Consider the following 17,393-nt stretch of genomic DNA (forward strand, 5'->3'; position numbering starts at 1 on the left):
ATTTTCTTTCTCTCACAATTCTCATAATTTTGGATTATCTAGATAATCTGCTTTGCGATTTTGACTGGTACTCGATTTATAGCCCTTGTGAGATCGATATTTTATTACTTGATGATAGTCGTAGACTATAGATTTCACCCATCATATTATGGGAGATTCTATTGTGGGTGGTGGAATTGAAGATGAGCTTCTTTAGCCTCAGTTCATCATTAGACTGAAAGGCATCTCTCAGAATGTTTTCAATAAGGCTGGGGAATTGGTTATAGAAACACTAAAGAATCTAACAGTGGAAGGTTTTGCATCTGAAGTTGTTGAAACATTCATGAACACAATTCTCACTTAGGGAGACCAACACAACCTCCTATGAAAAGCAGATGAAATAATAGGAGTATTTGCTACATATTTTTTTAGTAGTCAAACGTATTAGTTTATATCTAGCACACATCTATCCATAATAAATAATTATCAAGTTGATGTTAGAGGATCTTCCTTCTGGACTATCATTTGTTATTATTTTAAATTCAAAGACGAGTTCTTTTTAACTTGGGACAATTGATGCAGGACTGACATGGGTGGAGCCAAATTTTAACATGCCATAACATTTAACTCAGGTATCAGAATAAACGATCTATGGTGCAAATCAAAGCTCGTTCAGAAATATATATTGGTTATATGGTAAAACCTATAACTAACCAGTTTTGGTTTAAAAAATATTATTCAGAGTCTTTTCGAAGGCTCCGAATATTTTTTTACTATTGATAATTTTTTTTTTGGTATTTAAGAGTATTTTCATAACATTTTATACTCAAATTTCACACAAAATTTTACTCCAAAAATGACATGATATATATTCAGCAAGTGACAAGAACAAATCATTCTTTAAATTCAATTATTGCCTTTTTCTTAATCTTGGTTCTAATCTTATTATAAACATCTAATATTATTTAACAAATAATTTTATCTCATTGTCACCTAGAAGGTCCTTATGATTATAAAATTTACTAGAATCTAGATGGACAAGCAAATGACGTTAGTAAAATATTTGCCCAAGTAGAACGAACTCAAATAAAGAGCAACAATGGGAGAAATCATGACTCCAGGTGGCATTGCAGAATATTTTTTTAGTTTCTCAGTCATTTAAAAATCGAATCTTAGTCTTGGTGAATTAACGAATGAATTTTTTTTAATAGACAATTGACCTAAAAATATTATGTTGATGATCTGTCTGAGTATTTCCTGATTTATCCTAATAATCGGTAGAATATTTTTGTAGGACTGAATCAATCACTTTAAAATTAATTAATATAAATTGAATATATACTTCCAATTTTAAAAATAATAAGAGAAATATTTATATTTTAAAATCAACATAATATACCAAACACTTTGCTTGTAATCAAGAACTTCCTTCAATACATGATGAATATGAATGATATAATGAAAAGACCAATTCTAATCAACACAAACTTTGTCCACGGCATGTATATAAATCTCTTATTTGCCTTCCAATATTGCTTCAGAGACATAATCAAAATTTTGCCTCATGCTCTCTACGATCAAAATCTTACTACAAACCCTTTCTAGTTACAAATTCTCTAACCTTAAATAAGCACTGTATGTTGTGGTTGCAACACAAACAAAAATCACAATCTCACGATAAACAAAAATAACAAACAAAACGTACAAAATTATGGTCATCATTCAAGGTGTTGGATCACTAGCCCATGAACTTCATAATATGTCATAAAAACCACTCTTCGCACGTAGTAAGTTACATAGTCCACTAATCGCATGACCTTAAAATTTTCAATCTCAATCAATCCTACCATATTGTTTCACCTAAAAATCATCTCAATTTGCCTGACATTGACACTTGTTAAATTCATCAATGTCTCAAATTTCACAATGATCGTCTATTGTTTATTTGATATCATAAGGTGCATTATGACTCAAAGCTCTTGTTGCACTTCCCACCCATGACAAGAATCTTAGGGATCTATCTATACTATCGAATCTTACTATAGTCGTCTTATAACAGTGTAACGCCCGAAAATTCTCAAACTTGCATTATAAATATTCTATGATTTTTCTGGAATTTTTAGATATTTTTCCGGAATTTTTCCGAGTAGCGGAAGTGGAAAAAAAAATAATAAGTATAAACGAAAACGGCCTAGGCGGGAATCGAACCCGAGACCTATGGTTTAAGGGATAATGTTAGTAACCAGTTGAACCCAGCAGGGCCGTGCTGAAAGAGAAGGGAAACATTTATATTTATATTTGAGTTGGGCCTAGTATCCACTTAATATAAATTAAATAACTTAAGTTGGGTTGGTTTAAGTTTTGGTTCGGCACCTCCTCACCTCACGCCACTTTTCTCTTCCAAAACCTCACCGCCGCCTCTCCCTCCTTCTCCTCTTCCTCACGCACGGCACACCAAGGCAAGGGTCCATAGGTTCATCTTCCGGCGACGACTCCAACACGAAAGAGGTTCTTCTCCGCGAGAGGAACGTGAAGACGTGATCGGATCGTCGAGAGGATCATCTCCACCGGAACTCTAGCGAATAGAATCGTAAGAAATTACGATCAAGAGGTAAGAAACCCCTCACCTGCGGTATAATAGCTCCGTTTGGTTTCCTACGCATTAGTTTTAGCTATATGCAGTTTTTTTTCGGCACATAGGGTGTGTTTAAACCCTCCTCGAGGATTAGGGATCTAGTTGAGCACCTCTAGACGGGCCGGACACGTTGTTCTCCTTTAGTTGGAGATTCTAGACGTTGTCGGGTGCCTAGAGGTGATCTCCCTATTAGAGGAGAGAGTTGGAGCACACCAAGTGTTCGGTAAAATGTTAGTGTAGCTAAATACCACCTCAGTTATGTATAAAAGCTCAGTTAAATGCATTAGAAGCATTTAAAACAGCACATTAGTTTAGTTCAGTTTTATGGGACTACGGTCCAATGGGTGGGCTCCCACAGTCGCCTCTAGGTTCAGATAACCTAGCTCTAGGTTCAGATAACCTAGAAACAGCAAGTTAAAACAGTTAGCTATATTCAGTATTTTATTTTCAGTGGCACTGTACTGGATCAGATATCCATTGGGTTGGACTCCCACAGTCGTCCCTAGGTTTAGATAACCTAGTTAACCCTACTAAATTCGGGACTTGCAAACCCGGGTCTAGTTAGGGATGCGCAGCTGCCGGGCCCAAACAGCATGATTATGTATTTTCACTTACTATGTATTAGTTTTCAAAACTCAAAAAAAAAAAAATCAGTTATGTTAGTTGAGTTTGAATTAAGTACCAGTTTAGCTTCAGTTTAGCTCTTCCTTGCTTATACTTTATGATAGCTCATGTTCAGTTCTTGATTTCAATGCTTGTATGATCATATGCCATGTTTATATGTTTAGCCTAGTCAGTTTATTTCAAATAGCATGCTTTAAAAATCATATTGCATCGTCGCATGTTTTTGTGAGGTAGATGGTTTCTTACTAAGCTTGTTAGCATACAGATACTACTTTTCTTATACTGCAGATAAAGGTAAAGGAAAAGTGGACTAGCAGTGGAGGCTGGAGGTCAATGCAGATGAGGAAGTGTGTGTATGGAACTGGAATCAAAGGTCCTTAGGGGGCGTAGCAAATTGAGCATTAGACTCTTTAGCATTTACTTTAGCATTTTATTTATTGGTTTTGGTTTTCATGTTCTAGGCACTTTTAGTTGTGTGTTGCCATGAATTCCTAAACTATGCCCTATGTTAAGTTAGATTACTAGTTTATGTCGTTAAAATGTTATTACATGTTGTTAGAATGGTTTAAGATGCATTAGTTAGATGTTATGTGGGGTTTTGGCACGCCAAAGTGTTGGAAATCAGAGTTCCCTGGGTGAAATCAGACTCTGATCGGTCTCCCGACCGATCAGGGCCTGGCTGTGTCACTGGATCGGTCAGCCGACCGATCCAGCCAGATACAGTATGCTACTGATCACAGGATGCTACTGTGTCCTCCTGGATCGGTCAGCCGACCGATCCAGCACGAGACAGTAGCCACCGATTTCCAGGTGCCTGGATCGGTCAGCCGACCGATCCAGACATACCTGGATCGGTCGTGCCGACCGATCAGGACACTCCTGGATCGGTCGGTAGACCGATCCAGCTGGGGACAGAAGCGATGTAGCTTCGGGATCGGACAGCCGACCGACCCAGGGTCTTGTGACCGTACCAGTATCAGCAGACCGGTCTGTGGATCGATCCGGAGGGTGTTACCAGTTGTGAATACCTCCCCTAGCACGTGTACAACTTCAAGGTACACCCGAAATGTTAGTGTCAGAGTTAACATTAATCAGATAATTAGCAAAAACTCAAATTAGATCAGTTTTCCGCGCAGTGTAGATTAGCATTAACCAGCCTAGGAGTAGAAGGAGGGTCGTTACAGAGTGGTATCAGAGCAGTGTTCCATACTTCCTACACACACATCAGCATTGTACCTGCAGCTTCCAAGTAAGAATACCTCTACTCTCCTTATTGTTATTGCTTTCTAGTTACAGTTCATGTTTATATGCCTACTTCCTGCTAGTATGAGATAGTCTTTGAACATGATGTCAGTGATTATAGAACTGTGATAGTATTAGTTATACATATCTTCTCTATGTCTTTAGAAATGGCACGAGGACGCCCAGCTAGAAGGGCACTAGCTACTGAGCCCCAGCAAGAGGCAGGCAGTTCAGTGCCTCCTCCAGACCTTACAGCATTAGTGGCTCAGTTACAGCAGCAACTAGCTGAACAGCAACAGGAAATAGCCACCTTAAAGGCTAATCAGCAGAATACCCCCACAGTCACCCCGGAACCGAATTTGACGACTCCGGTAGTCTTAGAGGTTCCACCAGCTCAGCCTACAGCACCAGCACCAGCACCAACAGCCCCAGCAGCTGAGCCAAGAAAGGAAGCCTATCTGATCCAGTGGCAGCGAGTCAAGCCAGCGCTAGTGAACCATGGGATGCACAAGCCTGGTTCAAAACACTGGAGAGCACGATGGAGCTTCTGGACTGGCCAGAACACGAGAAGGTGAAGTGTGCCTCCTTCTGCCTGACAGGAGACGCACGCATGTGGTGGGAAAGAATCAGAACGAAGCGCCCAGTGAACCAGATGACATGGGCTGACTTTGAGAAGGAATTCTTTGAGGAGTTCTTTCATATGCGGGTTACAAACCGCCACTATGACGAGTTCACTGAGTTTCGTCAGGGCAACCTATCAGTTGAGGAAGCCGTGAAGAAATTCAACAGGTTGGCTCGTCTGTGCCCAGAGCTAGTCAGCACAGAAAAGGAACGGATCAGGTTGATGCTCAAGATGCTGAGGCCAGAGATAGCAGTAAACGTGGCTGGTGGCATACATAGGCCCCAAACCACAGAGGAATTGGTGAGCAGTGCCTTAACCACAGAGCATTACCAGAACAGCATGAAGCAGCAGAGGCAAGTCTCCTCAGAGTCCAAGGGCCAAGGAAACTCTCACACTCAAAAACAGCAAGGCCACAGCTCTAACTGGAAAGGGAACTCCAACAGCAAGCGCAAATCAGGGAGTGACTCAAAAGGAGGACCATCTAGCAAACGACCCAGTTATCCAAAGTGTGCCTCTTGTGGGAAATTTTACCCAGGGGTTTGTCGCAAGGGCACACGAGGATGCTTTGAATGTGGACAAGAAGGGCACATGGCCAAACAATGCCCGAACAAGACCGGTCTTCCTCAGCCACAGCAGATTCAGTATGCAGGCCAGCCAGCTCAGTTACATCAGATGCAGGCCGCTCTAGAAGGTCTACTTATCAGCCAGGGCCGATTAGAAGCTCCTCCAGCTATGGCGAATGCGAGGATCTACTCACTCACCAGAGAGGACGTAGCAAATGCCTCGACAGTCGTCACAGGTCAGATTAGCATTTTTCAGTATAGTGCTACTGTTCTATTTGATACTGGGGCAACCCATTCATATATAGCCAGGATGTTCTCCGAGAAATTATAAATACCCCCAGAGGTACTCAGTGGTTAGTTTCTGACGGCACTACCTTCAGGAGAGGTCATGGCATCGACGCACTGGCTCAGAGCAGTGCCAGTCATTATAGTAGACCGGGAACTCTTTTGTGATCTGATCCTGCTGGAAATGACTGACTACGACGTCATCCTTGGAATGGATTTCCTGATCAGATACGGTGCTTCCATAGAGTGCCGTAAACAGAAAGTCGTATTCCAACCCGAAGCAGAAGCATAGTTCGAGTACATCGGAGAACCAAAGAGAAAAGCCAGAAAATTTCTCTCAGCTATGAAGGAACAGAAGTTGATGGATTCGGGATGTACGGGGTACCTAGCACATGTAGTCACTACCAGCCAGGACGAGGACCAACAGCTAGCAGAGGTCCGAGTTGTATGTGACTACCCAGCAGTCTTCCCTGAAGAGTTACCAGGCCTAGCACCAGTCAGGGAGATTGAATTTGAGATAGAGCTCTTCCCCGGCACCAATCCTATTTCCAAAGCGCCCTACCGCATGGCTCCAGCAGAACTGAAGGAACTTCATGAGCAGCTACAGGAGCTACTTGACAAGGGCTTCATACGCCCTAGTCACTCACCATGGGGAGCACCTGTGCTGTTCGTGAAGAAGAAGGATGGAAGCATGCGGCTATGTATAGACTACAGAGCACTGAATCAGGTCACGATCAAGAACAGGTATCCTCTTCCCAGAATACACGACCTGTTCGACCAGTTAAAGGGAGCAGCAGTGTTCTCTAAGATTGACCTCAAATCAGGATATCACCAAGTCAGAGTCAAGGAGGGTGATATACCGAAGACAGCATTCAGGACCAGATACGGACATTACGAGTTCGTAGTCATGCCTTTTGGCGTGACAAATGCTCCAGCTACATTCATGGATCTCATGAACAGAGTATTCAGGGAGTATTTAGATCAGTTTGTTATTGTGTTTATCGATGACATTCTTATCTACTCAGGAACTCAGGAAGAACACTCAGAGCACCTGAAACTAGTATTGCACCTTCAGCAGAATCGACTATACGCCAAGTTCACGAAATGTGAATTTTGGCTAGATCAAGTGTCCTTCCGGGCCACATCATCTCAAAGGATGGTATTATGGTAGATCCCAACAAGATAGAGGCAAACTGGAAGAGACCTAAGAACGCCACCGAGATCGGGAGCTTTCGGGATTAGCGGATATTCTGAAAGTTTGTAGAGGACTTCTCCGGGATAGCCTCCCCAGCGGCTCTTACCGAAAGAACAGGAAATTTCGGTGAGGACTGTGAGAAACAATGAGCTAAAAGGAGATTGACCGGTGCTCCCATTTTGGCTCTACCAGACACACCAGCTTTGACATCTATAGTGATGCCTCTAAGTTGGGACTAGGAGCAGTACTGATGCAAAATGGCAAGGTGATCGCCTATGCCTCCAGACAACTCAAGGATTATGAGAAGAATTACCCTACTCATGACCTTGAGCTTGCAGCAGTAGTGTTCGCTCTCAAAATTTGGAGACATTACTTATATGGAGCTCAGTGCAGAGTGTATACAGATCATCAGAGTCTGAAGTATTTCTTTACTCAGAAGGATCTGAACATGCGACAGCGCAGGTGGCTTGAGCTGGTCAAGGACTACGATGTAGACATCCTCTACCATCCAGGGAAAGCCAATAAGGTAGCAGATGCCCTTAGCAGAAAATCCAGTGCTACCTTATTATCTCTTACAGCCATGTCACCGCCCCTACAGAAGGAGATCGTAGATTTTGGTCTCGAGCTCATCGTGGGACATCTCTCTACTATGACCTTAGAGTCCACCTTATTTGGTGATATTCAGTCAGCTCAGGAGCAGGACCCTGAAATTCAGAAAATCAAGCAAGGGCTAGCAGAATCAGAAAGTAGAGAATTCAGAGTGTCCGATAGCGGGGTGTTGTATTTTGGTGACAGACTCTGTGTTCCAGATCAGGAGGAGCTACGGAGACAGATTTTAGATGAGGCTCACAGGACTCCTTATGCGATGCATCCAGGTTCCACCAAAATGTATCAAGACCTGAAAAACCGCTTTTGGTGGCCCGGGATGAAGCGAGACATCGCCAGATATGTTAGCATCTGCCTCACCTGTCAGAGGGTCAAGGCGGAACATCAGCGACCAGGTGGAGTTCTGCAGCCTATACAGATTCCAGAATGGAAGTGGGAGGATATCTCTATGGATTTCATAGTGGGCCTACCCAGAACCACGAATGGTTTTGACGCCATCTGGGTAATAGTCGACAGGTTGACTAAATCAGCCCACTTCTTAGCTATCAAGATATCCTACTCCATGGAAAAGCTAGCTCAGCTGTATCTCCAGGAGATCGTCAGATTACATGGAGTCCCACGGACCATCATTTCAGACAGAGATAGCAGATTCACATCACACTTCTGGGAGTGTGTACAGTCAGCATTGGGCACGAAGCTGAAGTTCAGCACAGCATTCCATCCTCAGACAGATGGTCAGACAGAGCGAGTAAATCAGGTACTCGAAGATATGCTCCAAGCATGTGCCCTAGATTTCAAAGGAAGTTGGTGCAAATATCTGAGTCTAGCAGAATTTGCATACAACAATAGCTATCAGGCCACTATCGGCATGGCACCTTACGAGTCTCTCTATGGGCGGAGATGTAGATCTCCAATCTGTTGGTATGAGAGTGGTGAACCGAAGGAACTAGAGCTTCAGACAGATCTAGTAGCAGATACCACAGCAACTATACAGCAGATCCGCCAGAGGATAGAGACAGCTCAGAGTCGCCAGAAAAGCTATGCTGATACACGGCGCAGACCCTTAGAGTTCTCAGTCGGGGATATAGTGTTCCTCAGAGTAGCTCCCATGAAGGGAGTGATGCGTTTTGGGAAGAAGGGCAAGCTCAGTCCCAGATATGTGGGACCATACCTTATTAGCAGAAAAGTGGGCAAGGTAGCATATGAGCTAGAGCTACCCCAGGAAATGTCAGCTGTCCACAACGTATTTCATGTCTCTATGCTGAAGAAGCATACCCCAGATGCCACCCAGGTGATTGAGCCCCAGTCGGTACAGATCCGCGAAGACCTCAGCTATGATAGTCGGCCTATTCAGATAATAGACCGAGCAGTTAAGAAATTACGGAACAAGGAAGTACCATTAGTCAAAGTCATTTGGCACAGTCACACAGCAGAAGAGGTAACTTGAGAGACAGAAATCAGCATGAGACAGAAGTACCCAGAATTATTCTAAGTTCGAGGATGAACTTTTTATAAGGTATGGGGGATTGTAACGCCCGAAAATTCTCAAACTTGCATTATAAATATTCTATGATTTTTCTGGAATTTTTAGATATTTTTCCGGAATTTTTCCGAGTAGCGGAAGTGGGAAAAAAAAAATAAGTATAAACGAAAACGGCCTAGGCGGGAATCGAACCCGAGACCTATGGTTTAAGGGATAATGTTAGTAACCAGTTGAACCCAGCAGGGCCGTGCTGAAAGAGAAGGGAAACATTTATATTTATATTTGAGTTGGGCCTAGTATCCACTTAATATAAATTAAATAACTTAAGTTGGGTTGGTTTAAGTTTTGGTTCGGCACCTCCTCACCTCACGCCACTTTTCTCTTCCAAAACCTCACCGCCGCCTCTCCCTCCTTCTCCTCTTCCTCACGCACGGCACACCAAGGCAAGGGTCCATAGGTTCATCTTCCGGCGACGACTCCAACACGAAAGAGGTTCTTCTCCGCGAGAGGAACGCGGAGACGTGATCGGATCGTCGAGAGGATCATCTCCACCGGAACTCTAGCGAATAGAATCGTAAGAAATTACGATCAAGAGGTAAGAAACCCCTCACCTGCGGTATAATAGCTCCGTTTGGTTTCCTACGCATTAGTTTTAGCTATATGCAGTTTTTTTTCGGCACATAGGGTGTGTTTAAACCCTCCTCGAGGATTAGGGATCTAGTTGAGCACCTCTAGACGGGCCGGACACGTTGTTCTCCTTTAGTTGGAGATTCTAGACGTTGTCGGGTGCCTAGAGGTGATCTCCCTATTAGAGGAGAGAGTTGGAGCACACCAAGTGTTCGGTAAAATGTTAGTGTAGCTAAATACCACCTCAGTTATGTATAAAAGCTCAGTTAAATGCATTAGAAGCATTTAAAATAGCACATTAGTTTAGTTCAGTTTTATGGGACTACGGTCCAATGGGTGGGCTCCCACAGTCGCCTCTAGGTTCAGATAACCTAGCTCTAGGTTCAGATAACCTAGAAACAGCAAGTTAAAACAGTTAGCTATATTCAGTATTTTATTTTCAGTGGCACTGTACTGGATCAGATATCCATTGGGTTGGACTCCCACAGTCGTCCCTAGGTTTAGATAACCTAGTTAACGCTACTAAATTCGGGACTTGCAAACCCGGGTCTAGTTAGGGATGCGCGCACAGCAAGTACAGCTGCCGGGCCCAAACAGCATGATTATGTATTTTCACTTACTATGTATTAGTTTTCAAAACTCAAAAAAAAAAAAAATCAGTTATGTTAGTTGAGTTTGAATTAAGTACCAGTTTAGCTTCAGTTTAGCTCTTCCTTGCTTATACATTATGATAGCTCATGTTCAGTTCTTGATTTCTATGCTTGTATGATCATATGCCATGTTTATATGTTTAGCCTAGTCAGTTTATTTCAAATAGCATGCTTTAAAAATCATATTGCATCCTCGCATGTTTTTGTGAGGTAGATGGTTTCTTACTAAGCTTGTTAGCTTACAGATACTACTTTTCTTATACTGCAGATAAAGGTAAAGGAAAAGTGGACTAGCAGTGGAGGCTGGAGGTCAATGCATGATGGAGTGTGTGTATGGAACTGGAATCAAAGGTCCTTAGGGGACGTAGCAAATTGAGCATTAGACTCTTTAGCATTTACTTTAGCATTTTATTTATTGGTTTTGGTTTTCATGTTCTAGGCACTTTTAGTTGTGTGTTGCCATGAATTCCTAAACTATGCCCTATGTTAAGTTAGATTACTAGTTTATGTCGTTAAAATGTTATTACATGTTGTTAGAATGGTTTAAGATGCATTAGTTAGATGTTATGTGGGGTTTTGGCACGCCAAAGTGTTGGAAATCAGAGTTCCCCGGGTGAAATCAGACTCTGATCGGTCTCCCGACCGATCAGGGCCTGGCTGTGTCACTGGATCGGTCAGCCGACCGATCCAGCCAGATACAGTATGCTACTGTATCCTCCTGGATCGGTCAGCCGACCGATCCAGTACAATACAGTAGCGAGTCCCCGGATTTCCAGGTACCTGGATCGGTCAGCCGACTGATCCAGTACAACATAGTAGCGAGTCCCTGATTTCTAGGTGCCTGGATCGGTCAGCCGACCGATCCAGACATACCTGGATCGGTCGTGCCGACCGATCAGGACACTCCTGGATCGGTCGGTAGACCGATCCAGCTGGGGACAAAAGCGATGTAGCTTCGGGATCGGACAGCCGACCGACCCAGGGTCTTGTGACCGTACCAGTATCAGCAGACCGGTCTGTGGATCTATCCGGAGGGTGTTACCAGTTGTAAATACCTCCCCTAGCACGTGTACAACTTCAAGGTACACCCGGAATGTTAGTGTCAGAGTTAACATTAATCAGATAATTAGCAAAAACTCAAATTAGATCAGTTTTCCGCGTAGCTTAGCACAGCAAAACCGTAGCGATTCGCTTTACAGCCTAGTAATAGAAGGAGGGTCGTTACAAACAGGTTGAAGAATTGGCTTTCAAATTCCATAAACTATCTCCACAGAGCCTTCACTTATTCCAAACATGCATGCATGGCTTCTCCTGGTCATGCACTACTCATGCAAACACCTAAATCAATCCAAGTTGAATTTAGTGTCATATCAAGTGACTTACAAGAGATGCTAGAGCCAATTTTGACTTAAATTCCTTGGCAAAAGGAGGTTTGAATCATGGATATGCACTAATTTTGGCCTTATGAAAACTTATGATTTTGATGGATAGAGTGAGTGCAATAGTTCAGGAATATTTTCCATGCCTTTTAATTTTGTTTTTCCTTTTAAAAAATATGAGATTTATTTTTGAAGTGACTTGACTTATACATGGTGCAGAATTTTATCTTCTTCAAAAGTGTGCTTAAGAGAATAAGATCATTGAATATGATATTGACATAATTTATGAGAACTTTACTTTGGAATTTATCTAAATACGATATTGACATAATTTATAAGAACTTTACTTTGGAATTTATCTAAATACGATATTGACATAATTTATAAGAACTTTACTTTGGAATTTATCTAAATACGATATTGACATAATTTATAAGAACTTTACTTTGGAATTTTATCTGTGCTCTTGACTTAAGTAATGTTATCTTTTATCATATCAGGTATACAGTTTTCAGATAAACCTTCTATTTTTTTTTCAAAAATAAATAGAAGCGTGGTGATTATAAATATGACCGTGTATTCGGTGAAAATCAAATAGAACCGACTCGAATAAATTAAAAAATTTCAAATTAGTTAAATTGGTTGAATTTTTTTAATAAAAAAATGAATAAACATAAAATATATGTTAATTTAGAAAAAACTAAATTAACTGAATTTATAGAAGATTTACTGATTAGTTATGGTTTTATAAATTCAAATTTTTTATTTTTGTTTATTAGATTTATTCGGTTTGATTAAAATTGAAATCAAACTAAATTAATCGATGTAACCATTTTTTTTTTTAAAAAATAAAAATTTTAAATAACTGAATCAAAATTTTAAATTTAGTTAGGTCGATTTATTCGATTTAATTAAACTTTTCCTCACCCATAATTATACGATAAAGGAATGATTTGAGTCATGATGGACTGACATAAACGGTTAAACTAGGTGCATTCAGTTATACGTGTAGGAATCATAATACTAAATCATATTTAGTAAAGAATTGTGTTTCGTACTCATACTCTTTCTATTTAACTTGAGAAAAGAATAGTATAGTTTGCTCTTCTTAACTCGTAATCATGCTTTCATTATTGCATCCTATATTTATTATGATAGTATGTTCATTTAGAATTCGTATTGTAAAATTTTGTCATATGATCTAAGACTTTATTATTATTGTTATTATTAATAATTGATGTCTAAATACAACACTAATACACTATCATATTCAAGCACTAGCAAAACTTAAATGGACCATACAAAGAGTTTCAATTGAATTTGTTCACTTGAGAATTTATTGACATGACATGATGATTGAAGTGCACTCACATGGGCTATGGTCTTGGAGAGGTGTCGAGAATTCAATACATTTTTTCAATTCATTTTGCTCACAAATATGTTTGAATGTGCTAAGTAGCTCACTCAAGAACCTTCTTGATAGATTAACTAAGGCTTTGGGTTAAAGAAAAATTATTTCCTGCATTTTATAAAAATATAATTTGTTTTACTTCAGTTTAAATAAGTAACAAAATTCATCCAAAGGCATCTCTACCGGCCTAAATTCCCTATTTTACCTATCATCAAATAATTATTTAAACTACTTAATAATTTTACAATATTCAAAATGCTAGCTGAAATACAACACACTCTCTTAAAATCTTCATTAATCCATGTAAAGTTTTTGAATTTGAAAATTTATAGATATTCAAGTAAAACAAGAACTCCAGATGGGTTCATTGACGTATAGGGAATTTAGAAAGTGAGTGCATGAATAAAGAATAACAAAGAAATAGGCAACCTTTTTGCAGCATTTGATCTTGTCTTTACTCAAAAGCTAATAACAAACTTCAAATCAAGACATGATTTATACAATAAGTGCAATGAATGGGATGCTAATGGCATTTGGTCATTGGATTACAATTACAATTTCTAGATCAACATCAAAAGCTTGTGCTTGTGTTTGGACATTGGTTGGTGGTAGAGAGGAGTCTGTCAACATCAGCATCAAAAGCTACACAACTCATAAGCCACCAAATCTGAGATTTGCATAAAGAACAAAAATTGTTGGGCTGTAATGTTTACACATAAAATTCTATAATAAAAATATATAGGAAGTATCGTAAATTTATAAAGGAAAGATATCTCCATTGATATAAGATCTTTTAGGTAGAGCCTAAAAATAAGATCATGAGCTCTTAGGTCCAAAGTGAACAATATCATATCATTATGAATATATCTAAATTCTTTTGGTCCTAATAATTCGATTTAGGATTGCCATAGTTCTCATGATCCATGGAAATAGAATTTAGTAATCTCTTCAACTATGCTTGCCCCTGAAGTTCACTCAGGAACTCTGCTATCTTCCTCATGAAGCTTCAAGTTTGGTTGATATATTGCAATGCTGCTTCCTCAACTTCACATACGCTAAGCTTTTGGTTGCTCTTGTATGATTGTCAAATTTCTTCAATTGTCAAGCGCGCTAAGAACATGCAGTAATGTTTAAAAGGCTACTCGACATAACACAAAATGGCCATTACAAAGACTTTGATACTCATCGACTTCAAACAAATTGGAGTCTATTTAACTTTCATCTTTAGGAGTGGCTTCAGCAGCAGGCCTAATTAGGATGCCGTCATGCCATTTTGAGAATCCCTCACTGAGAGCATCCTGCATCCAGGGATGTCTACATTGCTCCATAGCTTCAGATAATGTAACCCATGACCTGTGGCAAGTGCTTTGCTCTGGCCAAGACTCGAGCTCCTCTGTCACTTGCGTAGCAAAAACAGTTGCTTTGCACAAATCTTATGGGCTGAATTCATCTTGCAGGGTTTTGCTCTTGAAGAAATAGTCCCCCAAGAATGTCTAACATGAAAGAATGAGTTAGTTGGTGGACTAAACAAATAAAAATAATGAATCATGCGTCCAATGAAGAAAAGCATAAGAAAGCATGGAGTTCTCAGAGTACAAGGGAAATTTGCACCCTTGCAAGCAGCATCATACATTCAAAACATTAAGTTTTATTCTCGCATTACCTAAAATAGAGTTGCTTGTTTCTATCAATATAGGATCTTGAAATCTTCCATTGGATTTTGCATTGATGTTTTAGATTTGCAAGTAGTTAGCTTAACCCATATATATCCATTCATACGACAAGGTTGTTAGTTGCAATAACACAAATCAATCAAGCAACTAACTCGGTATGTTCCTCAGTACCAACACTGCTTACATGCTGTGATGCTACCAAAGTTTTTGATGATATGGCACACTCACACAAAGTTTTTGAAGATTTGAATAGCTTTCAGTAGTATTATAAGATGCTAGAAAGAAGAAAACCATGCCCTTGATTGAAAGGAAAATCAAGACAATGTTGTCCAATGCATTTGCAAATCATTTTCACCATTATCAAGCAGATCTGTATGTAAATGGTTACCAGGAGGGTAATACATATAATTTTAGCCACAATGTCTATCAAATGCTCAAGTATGTAAAAAATAATAATTATTAACAACGTCCTTTGTTAAATCAATCATCATCTTCCCAATCAACTCATAAAATAATTGTTCATTAGTTGGATAGGTAATAAAAAATTTAGCTATTTTGATACAAGTTTCCCTAGAGACTCAGTAAGAGACTGAATGCTTGGCTCTTTCAACAAAGATTACAACCTAACATGATATCTGAAGTGTCACTCTTCAATTCTGATTTATTATGAGTCAGATATAGCCAAACAGAAATGTTAAATAAATCTAGAGATGAGTGTTCAGCTCTTCAATTCTGATACCTGGAACCAGGACTTAAACATAAAACTCAAACAAACATAAAGCCTAAGTGTCAGGGGGGAGTGCTGAATGTTGTGAAAAGTGTGTAATAAACCATAACATACAAAAACAAAGGCAACTGTTAATCCACATCTTAAACAGGACAATTCTTGTGAATGCTAAGGTCTCATTTACAACTAGTGAGATGGAAGGAAGATAAGTGAGACATCTAAAAATGCGACATCAAGTTAAACTCACAGCACAACAAAAAAACTTTTAAACGATAGGTGTTACAAATAATGTCTTATATGGAGTGTTAGGACACATGGCATGTTGTTATGATACAGAGGTGACTGTATGAAAGTTAATATCAACAAATCCTAATGTCAAATTAGTACCAGAATACAAAAGTCTGTAATTAACCGAAAGAAATATCTTCTAGTAGGATAATTGAACTATCTCATAGTCTAGTTACATTTTGTTTGTTGTTAGTGTAATCAATCAATTTCAAAAAAAAAATCCATCTCATAACCATTAGATAGCGGCTACACGGATCCTACAATACCTCAAGAGTGTTTTTTAGGATCAAGGTCATCTTTATATCAGACTACTTAGTGTAGATTAAATAGCTTCTCCTAGAGATAGACAATTTATTTTTTAACTACTATGTACTCTTAAAAGGTAAACTTCTTTCTTGGAAGAGTAAGAAATATTTGACTCAAGGACTAGTTTGACTGAAGTTTGAGGTTTGACGTTTGACAATATATGGAGATTGAAGGTGTAATTATTTATTTGGAAGATTGTTGATATAATTTTCCACTGATCAAAAGTTTATCAGTTTGATATGAGAGAGTAGTCAAGTAGGTCAAGGTTGACTAAATACTTCACTAGAAAAGTCCTAACTGGAAGTTAGGCAAGAGAAAGACCAACGAGATGATTGGAAGAAGAAGAAAAATCAAGTGGATCAATATTGACCGGACACTTGGTGTGAGAAGTCCTAGTGAGTAAAGTCGGAAAGTGAGAAAAGTCCTGGTGAGTGAAGTCTGGTAAATGGAAAGCCCTCGTGAGTGAAGCGAGGCAATTAGAAAGTCCTGGTGAGTGAAGCTAGGCAGAAGCCAAACAACTAAAAAGTCCTAGTGAGTGAAGCTAGACAATGAGGAAATCATAGTGAGTGAAGCTAGGTAGTGAAAAATCCTAGTGAGTGAAGCCAAACATTAGAAAATACAGGTGAGTCAAAGGAGGACCGGACACATGGTACTTGGAAGTCTAAGTGGGTCATGAAGAATTAGACACTTGGCACAAGAAAAGAAGTCCAAGTAGAGCATGGAAGACTGGACACTTGACACAAGGAGAAAAGTTCAAGTGAGTCAAAGGATTGACCGGACACTTGGTGGAGAAATCCCAATAGATCATGGTTGACCTAATGTTGGGCAAGGGAATCCTAGACTTAGATTAAGCAAGTTAGGGTTGGGCAATCAATAATCAATTAGGTAATCAATTAGGAGGTTCTTGCGAGAACACAGAAATGACCCGAATCGATTGTCAATCGATTGGGCTGGGTTTAATCGATTAGACCAATCAATTAGGGCTAAGAGATTCACGAAGAGGAATTCACAAAAAATAGGGTTGAATTGATTATCCTAATTGATTCAACCACTTCTAATCGATTGGGTCAATCGATTAGGTAGTGCATTGTCGTAAGA

The sequence above is a fragment of the Zingiber officinale genome, chromosome 2B (genome assembly GCF_018446385.1).
Source record: "Zingiber officinale cultivar Zhangliang chromosome 2B, Zo_v1.1, whole genome shotgun sequence".
Taxonomy (NCBI): domain Eukaryota; kingdom Viridiplantae; phylum Streptophyta; class Magnoliopsida; order Zingiberales; family Zingiberaceae; genus Zingiber; species Zingiber officinale.